We start from the raw sequence: 22649 nt of genomic DNA on the forward strand, positions 1-22649 counted from the left end.
GAGAAGCAAATTTGTAAAATGCTACAGAGATCTGCAAGACCCTAAGGGGAACATTAATAAAGGACTTCAACTATCCAAATATAGACAAATACAGCAATATCATGAGGGACCAAAAGGGGGAGGAGTTTCTGCAAGGGATTTAAGAGTACGTTTTTGATCTGATCATTTCTGTCCCATTTGTGGCCTTAGTTCTGGGAAATGAGCCAGGCCGAGTGGAGCAGGTGTCAGTGGGGTGCTATGTTGAAAACAGTGATCATGATATCATAGAGCTTACAATAGCTCTGGAAAAGGATATTAAACACTGCGAGTTAAAATCAGTCAATTAGAGAAACGTCAGCTTCAATTGGATGTTAAAAGATTTGACCTGGACAAAGTGGAATCGAAGCTTGACAGGTAAAACCATGCATAAGCAATGGGAGCCTTTAAACTGGAAAGGTTTCAGCTATTATCCAGGTGGATTCCCATGGCAGAGAAGGTTAAGGAAGGGTAGAGTTTCATGGATGTTCAAAAGGACAGAGAGAAAAATTGAGAAGAACAAAAAGCATGTGGCAAATGTCAGGTTATTAAATGAGAATCAGATGGAATACAGAAAGTTTGTCGGGGAAGTTAAAAATGAGGCAAAGAGAGAGCAGGAGAAAGATATAAATGGGAATGAGACAACTATTTTACAAGCATGTGGATACAATAAATTTTACAATGAGAGGTGGGGCTAGTTGGAGATTAAAAGGAAATCTATTCAAGGATGCTGACACATTAGGTGAGTCTTTGCCAAGAAACAAGACGCTGCTGAAGTATCACCAACAGATGATGCTGTTGAGATTATGGAATGCTAAAAATTGATGAAGTGGAGTTATTAGCTTTATTTTATATTGATAGATTACCCCAGTGAACAGCTTTTCCACATTAAAAACTCTCCCACACAGGCCGCCTGTCATTGTTGGATACAACAGACAACAATCAATATAGGTAAGTCCCATAGTCCAGACTGAATGTGTTTGGGTTGTTGTGGGAAAGCAAGGAAGAATTTACCGAAACACAGGTCCTATTCATCCAGATATCTATTGATTCTGAAGACTGGAAAATTACAAAAGTTACATCCTTGTGCAAAATAGGGTTTAGCGACAAAACCAGAAGCCACAAATCAGTCAATTTATCTTTAGTAATGGGCAAAACTCTGGAAATAATATGAAGGTATGGGGTATGTGGTCACATGGATAGGTATGGCTTAATTGCTAAATGTCACCATGGATTCCTTTAAAGACCAATTGTTCTAATTAGCTTACTAGGTATTTTGATCAAGTAACAAAGAAGGAAATGCAGCTGATGTGGTATAAATGTACTTCCAAATGCCATTTTAATGTGTCATAGAATAGGCTTGATATCAAGATTGAAATTCACAGCATGAAAGGTACATTGGCAACATTTCTTAGAAAAATGGCTCTGTAATGGAAACTCACAGTAACAGTGAAAATAAAAAAATAAGTAAAGACAAAATGCTGGAGATACTCACTGGATCAGGCAGAATCTGTGGAAAGTGGGGCAGAGTTTACATTTCAGGTGAATCTGTCTTCATCAGAATTGGAAAAATGAGAAAGCAAGCACATTAAAGTTGCAGAGATGGGGATGGGCTTCAAAGAAAAAAGGAAGTAAATGTGAAATAGTGGAAACAAATATTGATAGAGACGAAGGATCGCAGATACTAGAGATGGGTTAAGCAGCACCTGTGGAGGAAATGGACAGCATACATTTCAGGTTGAGACCTGTCCAGATGAAAGGTCTCAACTCAGAACATTGATGGTCTATTTCCCTCCATAGATGCTGCCTGGACGCTGAGTTCCTCCAGCTGTTTGTTTTTTGCACCAACATTAGTTGAGCTACCACTGCCTCACAGTTCGACCAACTCAGGATAAGTCCTGCCCTCCAGTGCTGTCTGATTGGAGTTTGCACATGCTCCCAGGTGCTCTGGTTTCTTCCCATATCCAAAAGACATGCTGAGTTATGGAGATAAATAACCAGTGAAAAATTACCCGTGGCATAGGTGGATAGTAAAATTAATGAGAATGTGAGAGAAAGTTTACAAGTAAAATATGAAGGGGAATGGGATTGCTCTGTAAGCCTGCACGGAAGTGATGGACTGAATGTTTTTCTTCTACATTGTAAGGAAATATGGAGAAATGGAAGGTGATTGGCAAAAGCACTTACAGTAGATTTCTGCAGTGAGTGATTGGAATGCATAGCCAGTGTAGTTGAGAAAGCATGTTCATATATATTAAGTGGGAATTTAGTAAGTGGTAAAATGAAAGTAATTTTCTGAGCTCTGGGTAGAGGATAGGAGAATTAAATCAGCTAGAATGTCTTACACAGAGCACGCACAGACTCAGTGGGCACGATGGCCTCCTGTGTTGTGATCATTCTCCAATTCAACAATGAGATTATTAGGTGAAGCATGCAATGGACATAAAGGTTAATATGTTTTTATAATCTTGGAAGGAATCAGAGATCAAGCGCAATCTTCAACAAGAGGAGGAATAGGTGAAGTAAAAGTAAAAAAATATACTTTACTCAGTGGAAGTAAAGAAATGGCACATTTGTTGCATATTTCTGTCAAAATTCACAGTAAAAGGAAGTAGACATTATGTTCCAAGAATATCAGCAATTGGTTAAACCTTACTGACCCATGTCCAGAGGGCTAAATCACCACTTGTCGTCTTCCTAAGTCAGTCCTCAACTGATCCAATGTCACTGGATGGAAGCTCCAGTGGCTGGGCTGAGTGGCAGCGAAGCTTCCAAAGGCACAGCAAACAAGCTCATGAAATCATAGACAGCTGGAAGAGCTCCCCCACCAGCTTCCTTGGCTGTAAAATTGTTGAGAAGCTTGTAATAGTCTGTATTGTATCTCTGACGTTCAAAGGAACTGAAAAAAACATTAAAATTGAAGTAATTAATTTTACATATTAAATCATTAAAATTTTGTTTTTAAAAAAGGTAGCCAAAGGTACAAATAATTAAAATCATTAAATTAAAATGGAAATAATCTTTGAATAAGAGAACTGAGCGCTACAATTCCCACTGTAATCAATGGGGGGGTGGGGCAGATCCTTCAGCAGGAGCCAAGAGGTAATTACCCCTGTGTAAGTGCTAGGGAAGTCTCAGCAAGATGGAGCTCTCCCGCTGCATTTCAGCAGAATGCAAATCTATCAGTAATTTGACAGTGCCTGTAGGGTTCCTGAAAGAATTCTCAGCCCTCAGCATTAGCCATAAAGTTTTGAACTCAGAATTCACCAAAGTTAAAATAAAATATAGAACAGGATTAGAAAAAAATAATGACACTAAAGACCGAAAAGATCCCCAGGATATGATTATTTCCACCCCTGATGAATACAAAGAAATTAGGTGGAGAAATTATAGATGCTTGAGCTGTAATCTTCCAAGGTACTCTCGAATCAGCAATTGTCCCTTTGGGTACGAAAATTGCAATAATGTCTAAATTGTTTCAGAAAGGTGAGAGAGGAAATTATAAGCATGTTACATTAACATCTGTTATGTGGAAGTTATTGTAAGCTATAATTAAGGCCAAAGTGACTAAACATATAGCAAAACTTGATCTGATGAGAGGGAACCACCATGAATTAGTCGGATGCCAAGAGGTCCTCCAGCAGCAGGCTGAAAAAGCTGAGGAGGAGACAACTGTGGAAACGAATGCAGGAGTAAAGCTCTGTGGACCTGGATACAATGCAAAAAAAAAACTTCATTGGCCTTGTGTACATTCTCAAGGTCAGTGAATCCTTTTTCAAATTCTTTATCACCCAGCTACCCCCCCCCCCCCTACGTCCACCTCCACTGTACTTGTATGCCAGAAGACAGCCCTGAATCAGCTCTGAGGACTTGGATCCAGCATCCATTAGTTCTATGGCATGCATGCACATGCGCACACACACAGGTGGATTGCTTAACTTACACACAATGCCCGCTACTATAATGATGATTGCATCATCTAAAAATATTTTGTCACTCGATCTTGCAGCAAGGCAGTGAGGAACAGGTGTGGCATCATCACCCTAAATCCTTGTGAAGGAGAGAATGCTCAGTGTGTTTCAGGGCTCTTGACCAGAATGCTCAGTCTGTTTCAGAGCTCTGGATTAGCTAAGGTGATGGTAAGCTCATATCTAGCTTTGTGTTCTCATTTCCCCACACTCTTCTTATTTACAGGCCAGCAATCATGTTTTCACTTACTTCTTGTGTTCCTCCCCTCTCCCCACTGCTCATTGCAGCCCCCATCTTGCACTTTTCCTTCTGCAGCCACTGTTGCCTAGAGAAACAAAGGCCCTTGTGCATACAAATAGTAGCCCCTATGTATCCTTTTCCAAGCCCTGTGTCATCCCCACTTGGAAATATATCACTGTTCCTTCACCACCATTCAGATGAAGTCCTGGATCTCGCTACAGCACTGTGCGAGAACCTCCGCAACCTAGACTGTTCAAAGGAAAAGAGCCAAAATTTGTTTGTACTGGCCCATTACCTTACATCTCTGCAAACACCTGTCCATTTGTTTGGTCTACCTTGAACTTTATTCTTAAATAGCTAGTAAACCTTTTCCAGATGACGATTTAGGTTTTAGGTGTATGAGATCTTTGTGGGTCATCATTCAGGAATGGTATGTATTTCCTCTAGGACTGAACTTGCTACAGAAAGTTCACTACAGATAAATATTGGAAACAATAAACACTAAAAAATATATTCATAGTCACACAGCACAGGAACATACCCCCAGGCCTAACTAAATCCTCACCCATTGAAATTAATCCTACATGCAGCCCATTTCCTTCTCCCCACATTCCTATAATTCCCACCAGATTCTACCACACACCTGTACACAAGGGGCAATTTACAACGGCCAGTTAATCTGCTAACTCACTCATCTTTGAGATCTGGGTGGAAACCAGAATATCTTAGAAGAAAATCATCCACCCTCTATACAGAGTCAGAACCCAGGGTTAGGATAGAACAAGCTGTGTTATCAACATGTAACCCATGACAATGCTCTATTTGTGAAACGGAACGTGGGTCTTCAGCCATTAATTTTATTTTTATTTATTTTCTTCTGATATTCACTCCGCTATTCTCACTTGAGCTGTAACTATGAGTGATAATACTCCTAGCCCTGCTCCCAGGCTAAGCTCAGGGACACGTAGAAGTCCTTTTCTCCTTGTGTGTGTGAGCATATTCATTTTTGATGTTTTGTAACATCAAGGTACCAGAATGAAAGATTTGCTCAAAGTTTATTTTTAGAATTTAGGATTATTAAACATTACTTGTGTTTTAAGACAGTGAAAAAAAAATTCCACACGCAGGCTGGTGAGTAGTTTCTGCTCCATTATGATAAAATATCATCAGACTTTCCTTGCCATTCAATGCAAGGTTTTCTTTTGGTAGAAAGGGTGGTGAAGAAGGCACTCGGCACATTGGCATTCATAAGTTAGAGCACTGAGATGACAGGTTGGGATGATATGTTGCAGTTGTACAAGACAGTGGGGAGGCTACATTTGAAATATTGTGAGATTCTGCAGATGCTGGAAATCCTGAACAATACCCACAAAATGCTGGAGGAACTCAGCAGGTCAGGCAACCTCTATGGAAATGAATAAACAGTTGATGTTTCGGACTGAGACCCTTTCAGCTGTGTGTTACTCTGGATTTCCAGCATGTGTTTTGGAATATCGTATTCTGTTTTGGCCCCCATATGTAGGAAAGATGCCACTAAGTGAGAAGAGTGCTGAGGAGAGTTACAGGGATGCTGCCAGGATTGAGGCACTGAGTTATGAGGAGAGGTTGAGTGGGTTGGCTCTTATTTCACAGGAGCATAGCACAGCAGACAGGGGGTGTTCTTATAGAAAGGTATAGCATTTTGAAGTGAATCCAGAACTGGAAGGTCGAGGTTTAAAGTGCTCAAGATCCAATCAAACCCATGCAGGTCAGCAGTACTAGACTCTCCACCGATAAGAGGTCCCAGCGTTGAAGTCAAGGTTGCTGCTTTTACTACAGGAAAGCAGGTCACCTGCGGGCCGAATATCCGAAGTTGCAGCCACCAGGAGTCTGTCCAGTGTCAGGACAGTAACAGCCACTACACCCAATCTCATGGATTCTGGTTTCATGCTAAGGCAGAATTCACCTGGGGTAAGAACTTGAGGCAGGTGAAGGCTTTTGTGGACTCTGGGGCAGCGGGTGATTTTCTGGATTTAAGGTTCGCCCATCGATTTGACATATCACTGCGAGAGTTAAGCCAGTCCATGCCAGCAACTGAATTGAATGGCCGCCCGCTAGATTCTGGGTGGATCCAGCAACAGACAGGAGAAAATCTGCAGATGTTGAAAATCCAAGCAACACACATGAAATGCTGAGGAACTCAGCAGGTCAGGCAGCATCTATGGAAAAGAGTACAGTCGACATTTCAGGCCAAGACTCCTTAGCAGGACTGTGCTGACTGTGGTTTTGCAGATGAGGATGGGGGATCATGTGGAAGATATTAGTTACTACATTATTGACTCTCCACTCATACTCCTGATCCTCGGGTACACTTGTCTGTTCCAGCATAACCCATTCATGGACTGGGGAGGAGGGGAGAATTATTGCTTGGCCCAGACATTGTAAAAGGGTTTGTTTGCGGCATGGTGTTCCATCACTCAGAGTGTCCTGTGACCAATGATCAGTAAGGGGGCAGCCTTCAGTGCAAGGGAACCTGAAACTGTCTGGAGACCTTGTCCTGCTCTCAACAGCAGAAAGACTGGTTCCGGCCAACTGGACTGTGCAAGTCCTGACACTATCTAGTCAGGATCCCGCAGGAACTAGAGAGGGGAAATCTCTAGTTCATGACAGCCCGAAGGAGATGCCCAAGCAGTCTGGGAAATTTGCTGCTAAGCTTAAGGAATTCAGCCACCTGGTCTCAAGGAAGAGAAAGACTCCTTTACCTTAATCCTTGAAGCCTATTCCCAGGGGGCAAGATCCCCCTGTAACGCCTCGCTGCTGTTACCTGAGGGTACAGATGGGGATTTAGACTCTGATTTGGCCGCTGTTTCTACAAATGAACTTTGTGAGCCTAGAGAGAGGACTGACGGGTCTGTTGGATCACCCCTGCCATCTAAGAAGCCTCAGGAGTTCTCCTCAAATGAAGGTCCAGAGGAGATAGCAACACCCAGATTGATCAAAACCTTCCCATCTACAAGAATCTGGAGGAGGTCTTCAGCAAGGGAAAAGCCTCGACTCTTCCACTGCACTGACCCAACGACTGTGCTATAGACCTACTGCCTGGTACTTGTCCTCTGCGGGGTCAATTGTATGCGCCCTCAGGCCGAGAGAGAAGGGCAATGGAGGAGTATATAATGGAGGCTCTTGCCATGGGCTTCATCCAGCCCTCCAGTGCAGGCCTCTTCTTTGTACAAAAAATGATAGGAGTCTATGGCTGTGTATTGATTATAGGTGATAAAAACTGCATAATGGTCAAGAATTGCTACTCCTTCCACTCATGAATACAGCCTTCAAGATGGTCCAAGAGGTGAGTGTATTCACAAAACTAGACCTCTGGAGTGTATACAATCTGGTCTGTATTAGAGAAGGTGATGTGTGGAAGAGTGCATTCAATACACCAATAGGGCACTGTGAGTACCTGGTTATGCCCTTTGGCCTTGCAAATGCTCCAGCCATTTTCCAGGCCTTCATAAATGATGTGCACCGGGATACTCTCCATAAGCATGACCATCTACCTAGATGACAGCCTAATCTTCTCAAGGTCCATGGAGGAGGGCATTCATGTCAGGGACAGTTTAAAGAGGCTTCTTTATGTCAAGTCGGAGAAGTCCAATTTCACGTGACGACTGTTTCATCTTTGGGTTTCATCATCTCCAATGGCAAATTCAAGATGGACCCTATCAAGACCCAGGCAGTCAGAGACCATCCAGTATCAAACAAGTCCAGTGATTCCTGGGGTTTGCTAACTTCGACTGGAAGTTGATCAGGAACCCTAGCTTGGCGATAGCTCTATTGATGGTGCTAACTAAGAAATCCACAGACCCTTTTGTCTGGTCAACTGAAGTGGAGGCTGCTCTTGCAAAGCTTTAACAGCAGGTCACAACAGTTCCCATCTTGGTTTCTCCTAACCTGGACCTTCGCTTCAGTGTGGAAGTGGACCCCACAGACATTGGTAGTCTCAATGACTACCTTTGGACAGTAAAATGCACCCGTGTGCATTCTTCTCCAGGTGGCTATCACTGGCAGAGAGGAGCTATGACATCAGGACATCATGCGACATGTGCTTCAGAACAAGGAGCACCATACCTGACCTCAAGGGCTCCTCCACCCCCTACCTGTTCCAAAAAGAGCTTGGACACACCTCGCCATGGACTTTTTCACAGCTCTCCCACCATCCAAGGGGAGGTCAGTCATCATGGCAATTGTTGAGCAGGTTTCCAAAGCCTGCAAGTTCATTGCCTTGGAGAAGCCACCATCTGCAGTGGAGGCAGCCAGAATTGCACCAGGTCTTCAGGATCCATGGATTCTTGGTGGACATTGCTCAGATTGTTGTCTACAATTTACATCACATTTCTGGAGGACATTCCATAAACTGATAAGGGCAACAGCAAGCCTTTCCTCTGGGTTTCACCCACAGTCCAATGGCCAGACAGAGCAGACCAACCAAGATTTAGAATGTAACCTAAGATGCCTGGCCTTGGAAAGACCTTATGTATGGTGTGAACATTTGATGTAGTCAGAGGTCACCCACAACACCTTACAGCATTCAGCACACGGTATGTTAAAATTCACCGCTTTAGTTATCCTCCACCTCTTTCCGTAACAAGAGGACAGAGTTGGGGTCCCTGCTGCTGAAGATCTCATCCAATACTGCAAGCAAAAATGGATTAGGGCAAGACAGACTTTGCTGGCCTCTAGCATGAAAGTGGAGACCAAGGCGGACCAAAAGAGAAGACAGGTCAACAGGCCTGGCTGTCCACTCATGACTTACCTCTCTGAGTGGAATCTAGAAACTTGGTGCCTAAGTTCATGAGGGAAGTAAATCCAGTGGCTTACATCTTGAATCCCCAAGACCCTAAAGATCAGATCCACCTTCCACATCTCTAAGCTAAAAGCTGTCTGTATCAGCCCTTAGCCCTGAGGGAATAGGCCTTCACAATGAGAAGACTTTTGGACTCACATACTATTCAAGATGCTCAGCAATACCTCATGGACTGGGAAGGATTCGGACTCGAGGAGAAGTGTTGGGTGCTTGAAAGGGACATCTTGGATCGGGCTCTCATCCATGATTACTATCACCGCCTCTCCGAGCAGCCAAGGCCGCCAGGAGTTAGCATAGGGGAGGGGATCCTGTTACCAGCTGCTCACAACCATGCCAGCTTCCAGGATTTAGACACTCTAACGCCCCGGAGTATGGATAGCTGGCGTAGCCACTTTAAGGGTTCAGGAAGATCCCGCTAATTGGTAAGCATGTTATGGGCACTGAGAATCAATTATTTAAGGAGCATCTGAACTGCAGTTCAGGCTCAATTGTTAAGACTACTAGTGATATTGTCTAGCATTTGCTTTGTGTTCAGATCCAGTTTGATACTATGTCTCGAACCTTGCTTCAGATACCCCAGCGTCTGGGTCCAAACCATCCTCGTCAAGGACTCTCATCACAAGCATAAGAACAGATAAACTGTATCGAAATAACAATTCTATCATCTAATCCATCATTCCCCTCCGATTCTAAATCACACATTTAGAATGATAACATCTGAAAATTGAGAGGCAGAAAAATTTGAGTTATCTACATTAAGTATAAAATGATCTACTCAATTTATGGCAATATCTAAGAGTATTTGTAGGATTGTGTCACTGTTAGTTAGATTAGTGGGCACACTTACGTGAGTTTGAACCACTCTATTAATGATCATCCTTATACAAATTAAAAAGATATAAATTATGATGTAGCATATCAGGACAAATATTATCACTCATTTTGTAATTAGGGAAAAATTAGGAAAAATGTAACAACAACGAATTTTAGAATAAACTTCATAGTGTCCAGTAGCTGTCGATGTCTTCTGGCTAGGGATTAGCTCATTGTAGGCCAGCATGAAGGCGCTGAGTCAGAGGTTACTAGCACATAAACCACAGCACTTGTTCTCCTTAATGTGTACCACATTAGCTTGCTTGCAGTGGCTAGCATGTATCCACTTATTTTTACCTTCTACCTTCACCACTGAGTTAGTGGTTAACAGCACTTGATAAGGACCTTCTCATTGAGTTCCTAATGGTTCCTTATGCAATTTCTTAGTTAGGACCCACTCAAGGAATTTGGGTGTGTCCTCCCTCTGTTGGATCACTCCAAATGGCAGAAGCTTGTTGAGAAGCAGACTGTACAGCTTGGGTTAATTTCTCACAATAGTAAACTAAACTGTCTGCCATAAGATGCATATTAGCCTCTCTGAGATCAAGAGTTCCCGGCAGTGACATAGGATGCCCTGTTACCATCTTGAATGGACCTAATTTAGTTTTCATGTTTGAGGTTGTTCTGATGCTACAGGAGACCATAGGTAGAGGCATAGGCTATGGTACACCTTCCTCAAGATACTTAAGTCAGTCATTCTTTGATGATTCCAATCATCTGTTTGACTTGTCTTGATGATTCTACACAATGTGGACAATGAAAAACCATACAATGTTTTTCAGTCGACATAATTCCTGACAAACACTCACAGTGAAACGTGTTCCTTGTTCCTTGTTCAGAGTCAATGTGACATGACAATCCCTGTGTAGGAATATAGTCCTTGATCAGAGTTTTTCTGTGTGCGTGGCAGTGGCTTTCCTTGTTGAAATAGGTTTCACCCATCTTAAAAACTTATTATTACTAGTATGACTGAGTATTCTTGACACTTTGATGAAGTAATGTCTTCCACTTCTAAGAGTAAAAATGGACCAGGTGGGTCAGGAGCACTTAAGTGTGGTAGGTTTTCCAGTGTTTCAGGATTTGTCTCAAGGTATGTCATACATCTTTCAAATGTTTGTCAAGCTTGTGCCCTGAACCGTGGATTCCACCATGATTGGGAGAATCTGTTGAGCATCTTTTCCACTCCAATGTGTACAGTGGAGTATACAGTATCTGCTGTGCAGGATAAGGACACAATGTAATTGAAGCTACTAGTATATGGTGAGTACTATATCGCCATCCTCCCTCACTGTCTAACCTTCTATTCTCAATCCAGAACCACTTTTCCTGGTTAGAGCACTGGGGTTGATTCTCTCAACCATCTAGTACATCCATCTGTGACAGAGTCCAACCTTGTTTCCTTACTTTCAGTTGGCAAGTTCATGGCAGATGTTCTTGGTACCTCCTTTAATTCTTTGACTTTGTTTTGCTTCTTTTATTCCTTTTACCTCTTCCTGTGCTTCCCTTTTTGCAACTTCATCCATGAATGCATTTCCACAGCTTCCATTGCAGCCAATTTGGAATGGATTTTACATTTTAATACAGCCACTTCTGACGGAAGTTGTATGACATTCATGAGTTCTTGTACTAGTTGGCCATTCTTGATCGGGGCTCCTACAGCCATAAGAAATTCCCTATGTCTCCATAAGTTTCCAAAGGCATGAACAACTCTAAAGCTTATCAAGAATCAGTACAGATATTAGCAGATCTTCATTCTACCAACTTCTAGGCTTCAATCAGAGCTTTTAGTTTTACCTGATGCACAGAAGTGCCTGAAGCCAGTACTTCACTTTCAGAAACAACAGCTCATCCAGTCATTTGAATTCCACCCTCAGTTGTTGAGGAACCATCAGTGTACAGATCTGTGTTCAACAGAGGCATTTTTGGAAAAAATATGCATCTTCATGACATGTTATTATTCTTGCAGAGTCATGGTCATTGCAGTCTTCCATGTCTGATGGTAACAGTATAGCTGGATTCACTGAACTTGCTTGTTAAAAGATTATTAGGTGCCACTTAGACCTCTAAGCAAATGTAACTCGATAGGCCCTATTCATAGTCAGTAAAGTGTGTACTGAGTGTGGTCATCGAACATTTAAAACTTGATCAAAAATGATGCTAGAAACCATCATGACTGTCAGCTAGGTTGCCTGGATGCCTGTAAACACAAACCCCATCCAAAAGCAACATTATCCAATTTGGCAGAGCAATAACCAATAGGGCTCCATTGGTTTCTATGTTCTTGAGTTAAGACTACCATCATGTAGCCATGTTTCTTGTTGACATACAGGGTAAATGGTTTACCTGTATCAGGGGTTCCTAATGTGAGTGCAGTACACAGTGTCACCTTTAATATTTGCAACATTTTCAGTTGCTCTTCATTAAGAATCACAGGATCGTCTGAGCACTTCAGCAGACTTGTTGAGTGGTTGTACAACTTCAGTATATGAATCAACCCAGGCTTTGTTGTAATCACATAAAAATCAGAAATGATCGGCATTGACTGAACTGATGTAGCAGGCTTTGCAAACTTAATGGCCTTTGCACGATCCTCAGTGATTTCACTCTTACCTTGGGTCTGTCCAAGTAAATTAATTCTTCTTGTTGCAATTATGCCTTGTCTATAATTTCCTTGTCACCCTTGGAGAATAAATAATTGAGCAAACAAAGCACATCATGTTCATGCTGGTCTGCAGCTTTGAATACAATCAGGACATCATCCACATAGTATTAATATTTTATTTATTTATTGAGTTACAGTATGGAACAGGCCCTTCTGCCGTTCGAGCCACACTGCCCAGCAATCCCCCAATTTAATCATAGCTTGTTCACGGGACAATTCACAATGCCTAATTAACCTTCCAACCGGTACATCTTTGGACTGTGGAAGGAAACTGGATACAGCACAGAATAGGCCCATTTGGCCCTTCGAGCTACACTGCCCATCAATGCTCCAATTTAATCCTAGCCTGTTCACCGGACAATTTACAATTCACAATTCCCGATTAACCTTCCAACCGGTACATCTTTGGACTGTGGGAGGAAACCAAAGCACCCGGAGGAAACCCATGCAGTCACAGGGAGAATGTACAAACACCTTGCAGACAGCGACAAGAAGTAAACATGGATCACTGGAAGTGTAAAGCGTTGTGCTAAGCCTCCTACAACGATTCAGTAACACCAGTCATTTCTGGGTATAATTGTCAAATTAATTCCTGTAAGTCCCCCAGATGTCGTCTCAAAGTCATGTGATAGACAGTGGAACTGTTCTGAAGCCCTTGTGGTGGCTTTGTCCACTGGTATTGTTGACCATCAACTGTGAAAGCCAACCGTAATTGACATTCAGGCGCCAGTGGTACAGACTAGAATCCATTGGCCAAATCAATAACTATAAACCACTTGTGTGATGGCTTCAAGGCTTTGGAAATCGTTGATGGATCTGTCATTAGAGGGGTTAGCTCGCCAATACAGTACTTTGATTAGCAACTCAGTAATTCACTGTCAGTCTCCAGGTACCATTCACTTTCTTAACAAACCAGGCTAGACATGCAGCGAGTTTTAACAAGAATTCTTTGCTCCTCCAGCTGCTTAATAAATAGGTAAAATACCTTCCATAGATCTTCTGCTCAGAAGATACTACTTAGTAGATGGTGGCACCTTAACGGTAAACTTAACAGGATCCATTTTCAGTAGGCCACAGTTGTTTTTACTTTCGACCATATGGGATGAATAGTTAATTCAGATTTGGCTAATTTTATGAGATTGCAAATGACTTTACCCTCCAGTTAAGAAGCCACCCATTCCAAGATGAGGTTGCAAGACCTCTTCTACCCAGTATTGCATTTCTTATGGGTGATGACCAAGTTGTACTTACCTGGAATGGTTTGCTTTTAATTAGTATAATTCTCCTGCAACATATGCACATTTATGTATATCAGTCAATGACATTTTGCACCGTTGGCCAATAGATTATGTTATATGTGTAGTTCAGCTCCTGCGCACATTCATTTCCAATCAATAAGTTAACATAGAAGCTGTCCGGTTTTTGCTCTGTCAAGGCAAGCAAGGGCTGCAATGAAGACCCTAGTCACGTTTTTTTTTTACTGTGACAATACCTACATCCACCATTGTTTGTTGAAATCATGTCATCAAATTAGAATCTTCTGACTTTTCTGAGGCAGGGGATTCAAATTTCTTGGCAGCTTGTTTCTGTAGTCCACCTTGTTTCTTTTGCCAATAATTTTTAGCCCTTTTATGTCCTTTTTTACCATAGAAGTGACACTGTGCTTTGAGGGATTGGCCTCAGATGTTTGACTCAGACTGAGATAGCTATAATACATGCAGTGAATTCTAGTCCAACTTCCTCTGTTTGTTAATAGATATTTGCTGTTGACTCATCTGCAGTAGATGTGGCTGTTGACTAGCGAGCAATACCTGTTGACCAATGGTTTGTGGCAGCTGATCAACAGGCAACTGACCCACCTGTAATGATCTCATTCAGATTTCGATATCTTGTTCCGCTTGTTTGGTGACCCACACTAGCTCACTATATGAAACAGCTACTTCACTCCAGTTCAGGTTGTCATCCTCACCATTTTGGTGGCATCTGGTTTCAGGATTACCTTGAAAGTTGACTTCAAGCAATCATATGCAGAATCCTCTATGTCACCTTCATTTATGTGCAGAACTCCTGAATAACTTAACCATGCTACCCTGTAGTGTTCCTCATATTCTGAAACATCCTCAGAAATCTCTTGCTTGCAGTCAACCAGGTTCCTCCGATCAGTCTGCATTAGGGCCTGTCCTTCCAACCATCTCTTAATAGCATTCCAACCATCTTGTATATTTTGCTTATCATCTCCTATGCTGCTATGAACTCTATTACTCAACTACCAAGTTTGCAGAGAAGACAACACAGTAGCCAAAATTTGGATGCCATCATATGGGTGCAGTTTGTATATGTTCTTAATACGTTGAAGCTCAGCCAGATCGTTAAGCTTACAAACGTTTGTACTTTTTGAGGAGGTGGAACGTCCTTGGACCACTTATCAATCTTGTCTGTTTCAGGTGGTTGATGGTAAACTATCTGTCTCCTTTTATAGGTTCCATCTCCAGCCATATGTGTCTTGACTCTCTTGGTCTTAATTGGAGCAATCAGTGAGATAGCTGCCAATCCTATTGTTTCATTACTGTCATCCTTGTTTGAGTTGCTAGAGGCCATTGTAGACTCTGTTTCATGTCTAGCCTGTAATTCATAACAACATAAGAACATCAGAAATAGGAGCAGGAGTAGGCCATCTGGCCCATCGAACCTGTTCCACCATTCAATAAGATCATGGCTGATCTGACCATGGACTAATCTCCACCTACCTGCATACTCCCCATAACCCTTAATTCCCCTACTATGCAAAATCTATCCAACCTGGTCTTAAATATATTTACTGAGGTAGCCTCCACTGCTTCATTGGGCAGAGAATTCCACAGACTCACCAGTCGTTGGGAAAAGCAGTTCCTCCATCCTAAATTTACCCCCCTGAATCTTGAGGCTAAGACCCTTAGTTCTAGTCTCACCTACCAATGGAAACAACTTCCCTGCCTCTATCTTATCTATCCCTTTCATAATTTTATATTTCTATAAGGTCTCCTCTCATTCTTCTGAATTCCAGTGAGTACAGTCCCAGGCAACTCAATCTCTCCTCATAGTCTAACCCCCTCATCTCCGGAATCAACCCGGTGAATTTCCTCTGCACTGCCTCCAAAGCCAGTATATCCCTCCTCAAGTAAGGAGACTAGAACTGCATGCAGTACTCCAGATGCAGCCTCACCATTACCCTATACAGTTGCAGCATAACCGTCCTGCTCTTAAATTCAACCCTTTAGCAATGAAGGCCAACATTCCATTTGCCTTCTTGATAGCCTGCTGCACCTGCAACCCAACCTTTTGCGATTCATGCACAAGCACTCTCAAGTCCTTCTGCATAGCAGCATGCTGCAATCTTTTACCATTTAAATTATTATCTGATCTTCCATTTTCCCTTCCAAAGTGGATGACCTTGCATTTACCAACATTGTACTCCGTCTGCCAAACCCTTGCTCACTCACTTATCCTATCTTTATCTGCCGACTCTCCTTACCTTCTGCACAATTTGTTTTTCCACTCAATTTAGTGTCATTAGCAAACTTAGATACACTGTACCTGGTCCCCTCTTCCAGATCATTAGTGTATATCGTGAACAGTTGCGGGCCCAGCACCGACCCCTGTGGCACACCGCTTACCACTGATTGCCAACCAGAGAAACTTCATGCATCCCAACTCTCTGCTTTCTATTGGTTAACCAATGCTCTATCCATGCAAATACATCACCCCCAACTCCTTGCATCCTTATCTTATGGATAAGTCTTTTAAGTGGCACCTTATCGAATGCCTTCTGGAAATCCAAGTAAATAACATCTATCTGTTCCTCTCTATCCACAGCGCTCATTATATCCTCAAAGAACTTCATTAAGTTTGTCAACAGGACCTGCTTTTGCTGGATTCATGCTGCATCTGCCTGATGGATCAAATTCTTTGCAGACACCTCTTTAGTGAAAGCCTCAAGCATTTTCCCAACCACAGATGTTAAACTAACAGGCCTATAGTTACCAGCCTTTTGCCTACATCCTTTTTTGAACAGTGGTGTGACATTCACCTGCTTCCAATCTGCTGGGACCTGCCTAGAGTCCCGAGAATTTTGATAAATTATCACCAGAGCCTCTACTATAACCTCTGCCATTTCTTTCAGTACCCTGGGATGCATCCATCTGGACCGGGGACTTATCTGTCTTTAGGCCCACAACTTTGCTCAGCACTAACGCTTTAGTGCTAGCTTTTGTATCAAGGTCCTCACCTCCCATCGCATCCAGATCATCTATCTTTGGCATGTTAAACGTGTCCTCCACCATGAAGACTGATACAAAATAGTCATTCAAAGCCTCGGCCATTTCCTCACTACCCAATATCAATTCCCCCTTCTTGTCCTCCAAGGGACATATGTTCACTTTAGACACCCCTTTCCATTTTTTATAATTATAAAAACATTTATTATCCGTTTTTTCATTTTGTGCTAGTTTATTTTCATAATCTATCTTCTCTTCTTTACTGATCGCTTTGTGGTTCTTTGATACTTTTTAAAGTTTTCCAAATCTTCCAATTTCCCACTACTCTTCGCAACTTTGTAAGCATAAGTTTGATGCCTTCTTTTATTTCCTTAGTTATCCAAGGCTGGCTCTCTCCACCCTTACTGTCCTCTTTTTTAACTGGAATATACTTTTGTTGAGCACCGTGAAAAATATCTTTGAAAGTCTTCCACTGTTCCTCAACGGTCCCACCATATAGCCTGCATTCCTATTCTACCCTATCCAACTCCTTCCTCATCCCATTGTAGTCTCCCTTGTTTAGGCATAATACACTGGTTTTATTGCACATTCCATTTGTATGAGAAACTCAATCACACTGTGATCACTCTTTCCAAGAGAATCCCTAGCTACAAAATTGCTCATTTTACCTGTCTCATTACACAGGACCTGATCCAAGATAGCACGTTCCCTTGTAGGTTCAGTAACATGCTGTTCAAGAAAGCTATCATGTATGCATTCTGCAAAGTCCTCCTCTAGACTGCCTCAACCAATTTGATTCAACAATCTATGTGCAAGTTAAAGTCCGCCACGATAACTGCTGCTCCATTCTTACACGCCTCAGATATTTCTTGGTTTGTTGCATGTATCACTATAACATTATTACTCGGTGGCCAATTGACAACTCCCACCAGGGGTTTCTTTCCCCCTTTACTATTCCTAATCTCTGCTCAGATGGATTCAACATTCTTCTCCTTAGATGTTATATTCCTTGGAGTTCAGATGGTGGCGTTGTCTCGGAGGGCTGTTCAACATAGGGCTGTTTTCCAAGAAGTGTCACTGGCAGGACTGCCTACTTGTCACCCCTGCTGCACTTTCTCATATTGCTGCACTTAGTTTCAAAGCTTCATACACTGCACCAATTCAATTATACTTTTTATGCTGTTTTTTACTCATTCGGTTAATGCAGAAATTTGCTCTTTAGACTTTTTACTGTCTCCATTGTGCTATTTTTTATAGTTTATCATGTGTTTCTTTCCCTTTCCCTAACTTAACTTTCCCCAATATAACTGCCATTGCCCAGGTACACCCCTATTCAAATAATGCGATAATCAGAATCAGGTTTAATATCACCGGCATATGTCATGAAATTTGTTAACTTAATGGCAACAGTACAGTGCAATACATGATAATATAAAAAATATGTAAGTTAATATATATATAATAGTTAAATTGAAAATAGTGCAAAAACAGAAATAATAAAAGAAACTGAGGTAGTGTTCATGGATTCAATGCCCATCTGGGAATCAGATGGCAAGGGAGAAGAAACTGTTCCTGAGTCACTGAGTGTGACCTTCAGGCTTTTGTACCTCCTTCCTGATGGTAACAACGTGAACAGGGATATCCTGGGTGATGGGGGTCCTTAACAATGGATGCTGCCTTTCTGAGGCAGCACACTCTGAAGATGTCTTGGATACTATGGAGGCTAGTACTCAAGATGGAGCTGACTAATTTTACAACTTTCTGTAGCTTCTGTCAATCCTGTGCAGTAGCTCCCCCCTCCCCCCTCCCCCCGCATCACCGTTCCCGACAGCGATGCAGCCTGTGAGAATGCTCTCCACAGTACACTTGCAGAAATTTTCAAGAGTTTTAGTGACAAAACAAATGTCTTCAAGCTTTTAATGAAATATAACCGCTGTCTTGCCTTCTTTGTAGCTGCATCAATATGTTGGGACCAGGTTAGATCCTCAGAGATCTTAACACCCAGGAACTTGAATTTGCTCGCTCTCTCCACTTCTGATACCCTTATGAGGACTGGTTCGTGTTCACTCGTCCTCCCCTCTCTGAAGTCCACAATCAGCTCTACGGTCTTAAGAGAATAAAACTGTAGCCACTAGGGGACACACTGAACAATTACATGTATATTGGTAATTATACAAAATACAAGCAGGCATAAGAATAGATAAACTGCAAAGAAAATAACAATTATATATTTGACTACAACAAAGGTGACAGTAGTCTGACTTAAGTTAGATGAAAGGTCCCACATTTCTCTCCACGGGTGATGTTCAATACATGAGTTCCTCCAGCACTTTGTGTGTTGCTCAAGGTTCCCAGTGTATTCAGTTCCTTGTGTCTTTCTAGCATATTAACTCGCTTTGGAAGGGCAGCCAATGAATAGAATCCTTAATATAATTTTCAGAGCACTATCTGGTAAAATATTTATTTCCAGTCATCAACCTTTGAATGTAGGCTGATACAATGAGAACAATTGATTTTTATATAACAGAGTGGATCTGTGGAATAATGAAACAACACATCAGCTGTTCAAAGCACCAGATATTTTACATTTCCACTCATATCAATCTATAACACTGGCAAGCAGCGGAAGGCTGCTTGCAATTAAGAGTTTTCCTTTAATACCTTGGGAAAATCCATTAAATATTTTAAAATGTTGAATTAATTGCAATGTTTGTTTTTGAAGTTGAGTAAAGTTGTGTGACCTTTATGTTCCAAAACCACAATGATAGCCTCCTTCCTCTTCCCATCCACACCTCACAGAACATGGAACAAAAAACAGTACATGAACAGCCCATAATGTTTTGCCAAACCAATTAAATCAGCAATTAAATTGTCAACTAAACAAATCTCTTCTGCTTATGCATTGTCCATATTATTCCATTTTCCTTACATTCATGTGCCCACCTAAATGTCTCTTAAAAGTCCTCAAAGTTTCTGCCTCTACCACCACCCCAGGCAGGGTATTTCAGGCACCCTCCACACCCTGAGTGTAAAAAAAATGCCCTTCACATCCCCTTTAAAATTATCCCTCTCACCTTAAGTGCATGCAGTCTGATAGTGGACATTTAAACCCTTGGAAAAAGATACCCTCCATCCACTCTATCTATGCTTTTCATAATCTTATAAACCTCTAACAGATCTCCCACAGCCTCTGCCACTCCAGAGAAAACAACCCAAGATTGTCCAATCTCTCACTATAGCACATGACCTTTAATCCAGGCAACATCCTGGTAAACCTCTTCTGCATCTCTCCAAAGCCTCAACTTCCTTTCTATAACGGGGTGACCAGAACTGTATGTAATACTCCAAATGTGGACAAAGTAGAGTTTTATAAAACTGCAACATAATTTCCTGACTTTTGAACTCAATGCATTGAGTAATAAACGCAAACATGCCATATGCCTTCTTCACCTGTGTAACAATTTACAGGGAGCTATGAAGTTGGACCCCAAGATTCCTTTGCTCAACAACACTATTAAGGGCCTTGCCCTTAACAGTGTACATTCTCTTTATATTTGACCTACCATAGTGCAGCACTTCACATTTAGCCAGGTTAAACTCTATCTGCCTTTTCTCTGCCCATACAATATTTGCAACTGATCTACTGTCTATCCCATTGTATTCTTTGCCAGTCTTCTACACTATCCACACCACCACCAATCTTCAATTTACCAAACCACCTAGCCACATTTCATGCAGGTTATTTATGTACATCACAAACAACAGAGATCCTAGCACAGATCCCTGCAGAACTCCACTAATTAAAAGACCTCCAGCTAGAATAAGTTCCTTCAACCACTACCCTCTGTCTTCTATGAATAGCCAGTTCTGAATCCAAATGGACATTTCAGTATGGATCCCATGCATTTTAATCTTCTGGATGAGTCTCTCATGAGGGATCTTGTCAAATGCCTTACTAAAATCTATGTAAACAACATCCACAGCTCTACCTTCATCAATCAGCCTCATCACCACATAAAAAACTCAATCAAGTTAGTAAGACATGACTTGCCCTTAACAAAGCTGTGCTGGTTCTCCCTAATTAGGCCATTGTTTTCCAAATGCTCCTATGTCCTATCCCTAAGAATTCTCTCCAATAACTTTGCTACCACTGATGTGAAATTCACAGGTCTATGCTTTCCAGGATTATCCCTGATTCCCTTCTTGAATAATGGAACAATATTAGCTACTTGCCAGTCCTCACTTGTGACTAGAGAAAGACCTTGGTCAAAGCTCCAGCAATCTCTTCTCTTGCCTCTCTCAATATCCCAGGGTATATCCATCAGGCCCTGGGGATTTATCTACCTCAATGCTCTTTAACAGACCCAACTTTAGCTACTCCTTTACTTCAAAATGCCCTATAATAGTAATACACTCAGTAAAGATCTCCATATAAATCATATCCTTCTCCTTGGTAAATACAGATGTAAAGTATTCATTAATGACCTCATCCACATCCTCCACACCCAAGCAAATATTTCCTCTTTTATCCTCTTGCTCTTGATGTATGCGTAGAATGCCTGGGGATTCTCTTTAACGCTACTTGCCAAAGGCTTTTCCTGGCCCCTCCTGGCTTTCCTAATTCCCTTCTTGAGCTTTTGTATTGTTTCTTTATAATCCTCCAGGACTCTGTTTGAATCTAGCTTTCCTTTCTCTTCTTGACTACATTCATTCTCTCTCTCAACATTCAAGTTTCTCTTACCTTGCCATCCTTGTCCTTCCTCCTTACTGGAACAGACAGTTCTTGTTCTGTGCTCTGTATAGGTGGTCCTTAAACACCCTTCACATGTCAGATGTGGACTTTTTTAGATTATGAAGACACTCAGACCTCGTTTATTGTCATTTAGAAATGCATGCATTAAAAAATGATACAATGTTCCTCCAGAATGATATCACAAGAAACACAGGACAAACTGAGACTAAAACTGACAAAACCACATAATTATAACATATAGTTACAACAGTGCAAAGCAATACCGTAATTTGATAAAGAGCAGACCATGGGCATGGTAAAAAAAAGTCTCAAAGTCCCGATAGCCTCATCATCTCACGCAAACGGTAGAAGGGAGAAACTCTCCCTGCCATGAACCTCCAAGCGCCACAAACTTGCCGATGCAGCACCATTGGAAGCACCCGACCGCAGCAGACTCTGAGTCCGTCCGAAAACTTTGAGCCTCCGACCAGCCCTTCGACACCGAGCACCGAGCACCATCCTCTGCCGAGCGCTTCAACCCCGCCTCGGCCGCCAAGCAACAAGCAAAGCCGAGGACTCGGGGCCTTCCCCTCCGGAGATTCCGGACCACACAGTAGCAGCGGCCGCGAAGCAGGCATTTCAGAAGTTTCATCAGATGTTCCTCCGTGCTGTTACGTCCGTCTCCATCAAATCAGGATTGTGCACGGCACCCTACTTGAGAAATAACGGACATCACCACCGGAGTGGCCGCTGCGAACTGCGTCGCGTCGCCATCTTCTCCTCTCCATCTACTTAGCCAGAAGGTCCCAGTTTTTATGAAAGAAGTTGAACTGGAGCTCCGCCTGACTTCACCGTTCTTTTCTGTTTGTATGTCAGTTTTGCAGCATTTGTGGTTTTCCTTTAATTTTTATTTGCTAATTTAATTGCGTGTTGGTCTGGATTTTTATGTCCAGGTTGCTGGAATGGGACTTGTGCTCCAATTTGCTTATTTTATTAATGATTCACCATGACATTCAGGGTAATGAAGGGAATGAATATTTAGTGGGGTAGTGATGCTAATCAAAT

At 42.0% G+C, this 22649-nt stretch overlaps 1 long non-coding RNA gene across 1 annotated transcript in view; it reads right to left on the reverse strand.

Moving 5' to 3' along the window:
* Positions 1 to 22649, reverse strand: part of LOC140202150 (uncharacterized) — an 89620-nt gene that overhangs the window by 12490 nt on the left and 54481 nt on the right. Inside the window, exon 3 of the long non-coding RNA XR_011887014.1 lies at positions 2676 to 2914. This is a non-coding gene — a long non-coding RNA (uncharacterized lncRNA). The remainder of the gene's footprint in view (positions 1 to 2675; positions 2915 to 22649) is intronic.

The sequence above is a fragment of the Mobula birostris genome, chromosome 1, assembly GCF_030028105.1.
Source record: "Mobula birostris isolate sMobBir1 chromosome 1, sMobBir1.hap1, whole genome shotgun sequence".
Classification (NCBI taxonomy): Eukaryota; Metazoa; Chordata; class Chondrichthyes; order Myliobatiformes; family Myliobatidae; genus Mobula; species Mobula birostris.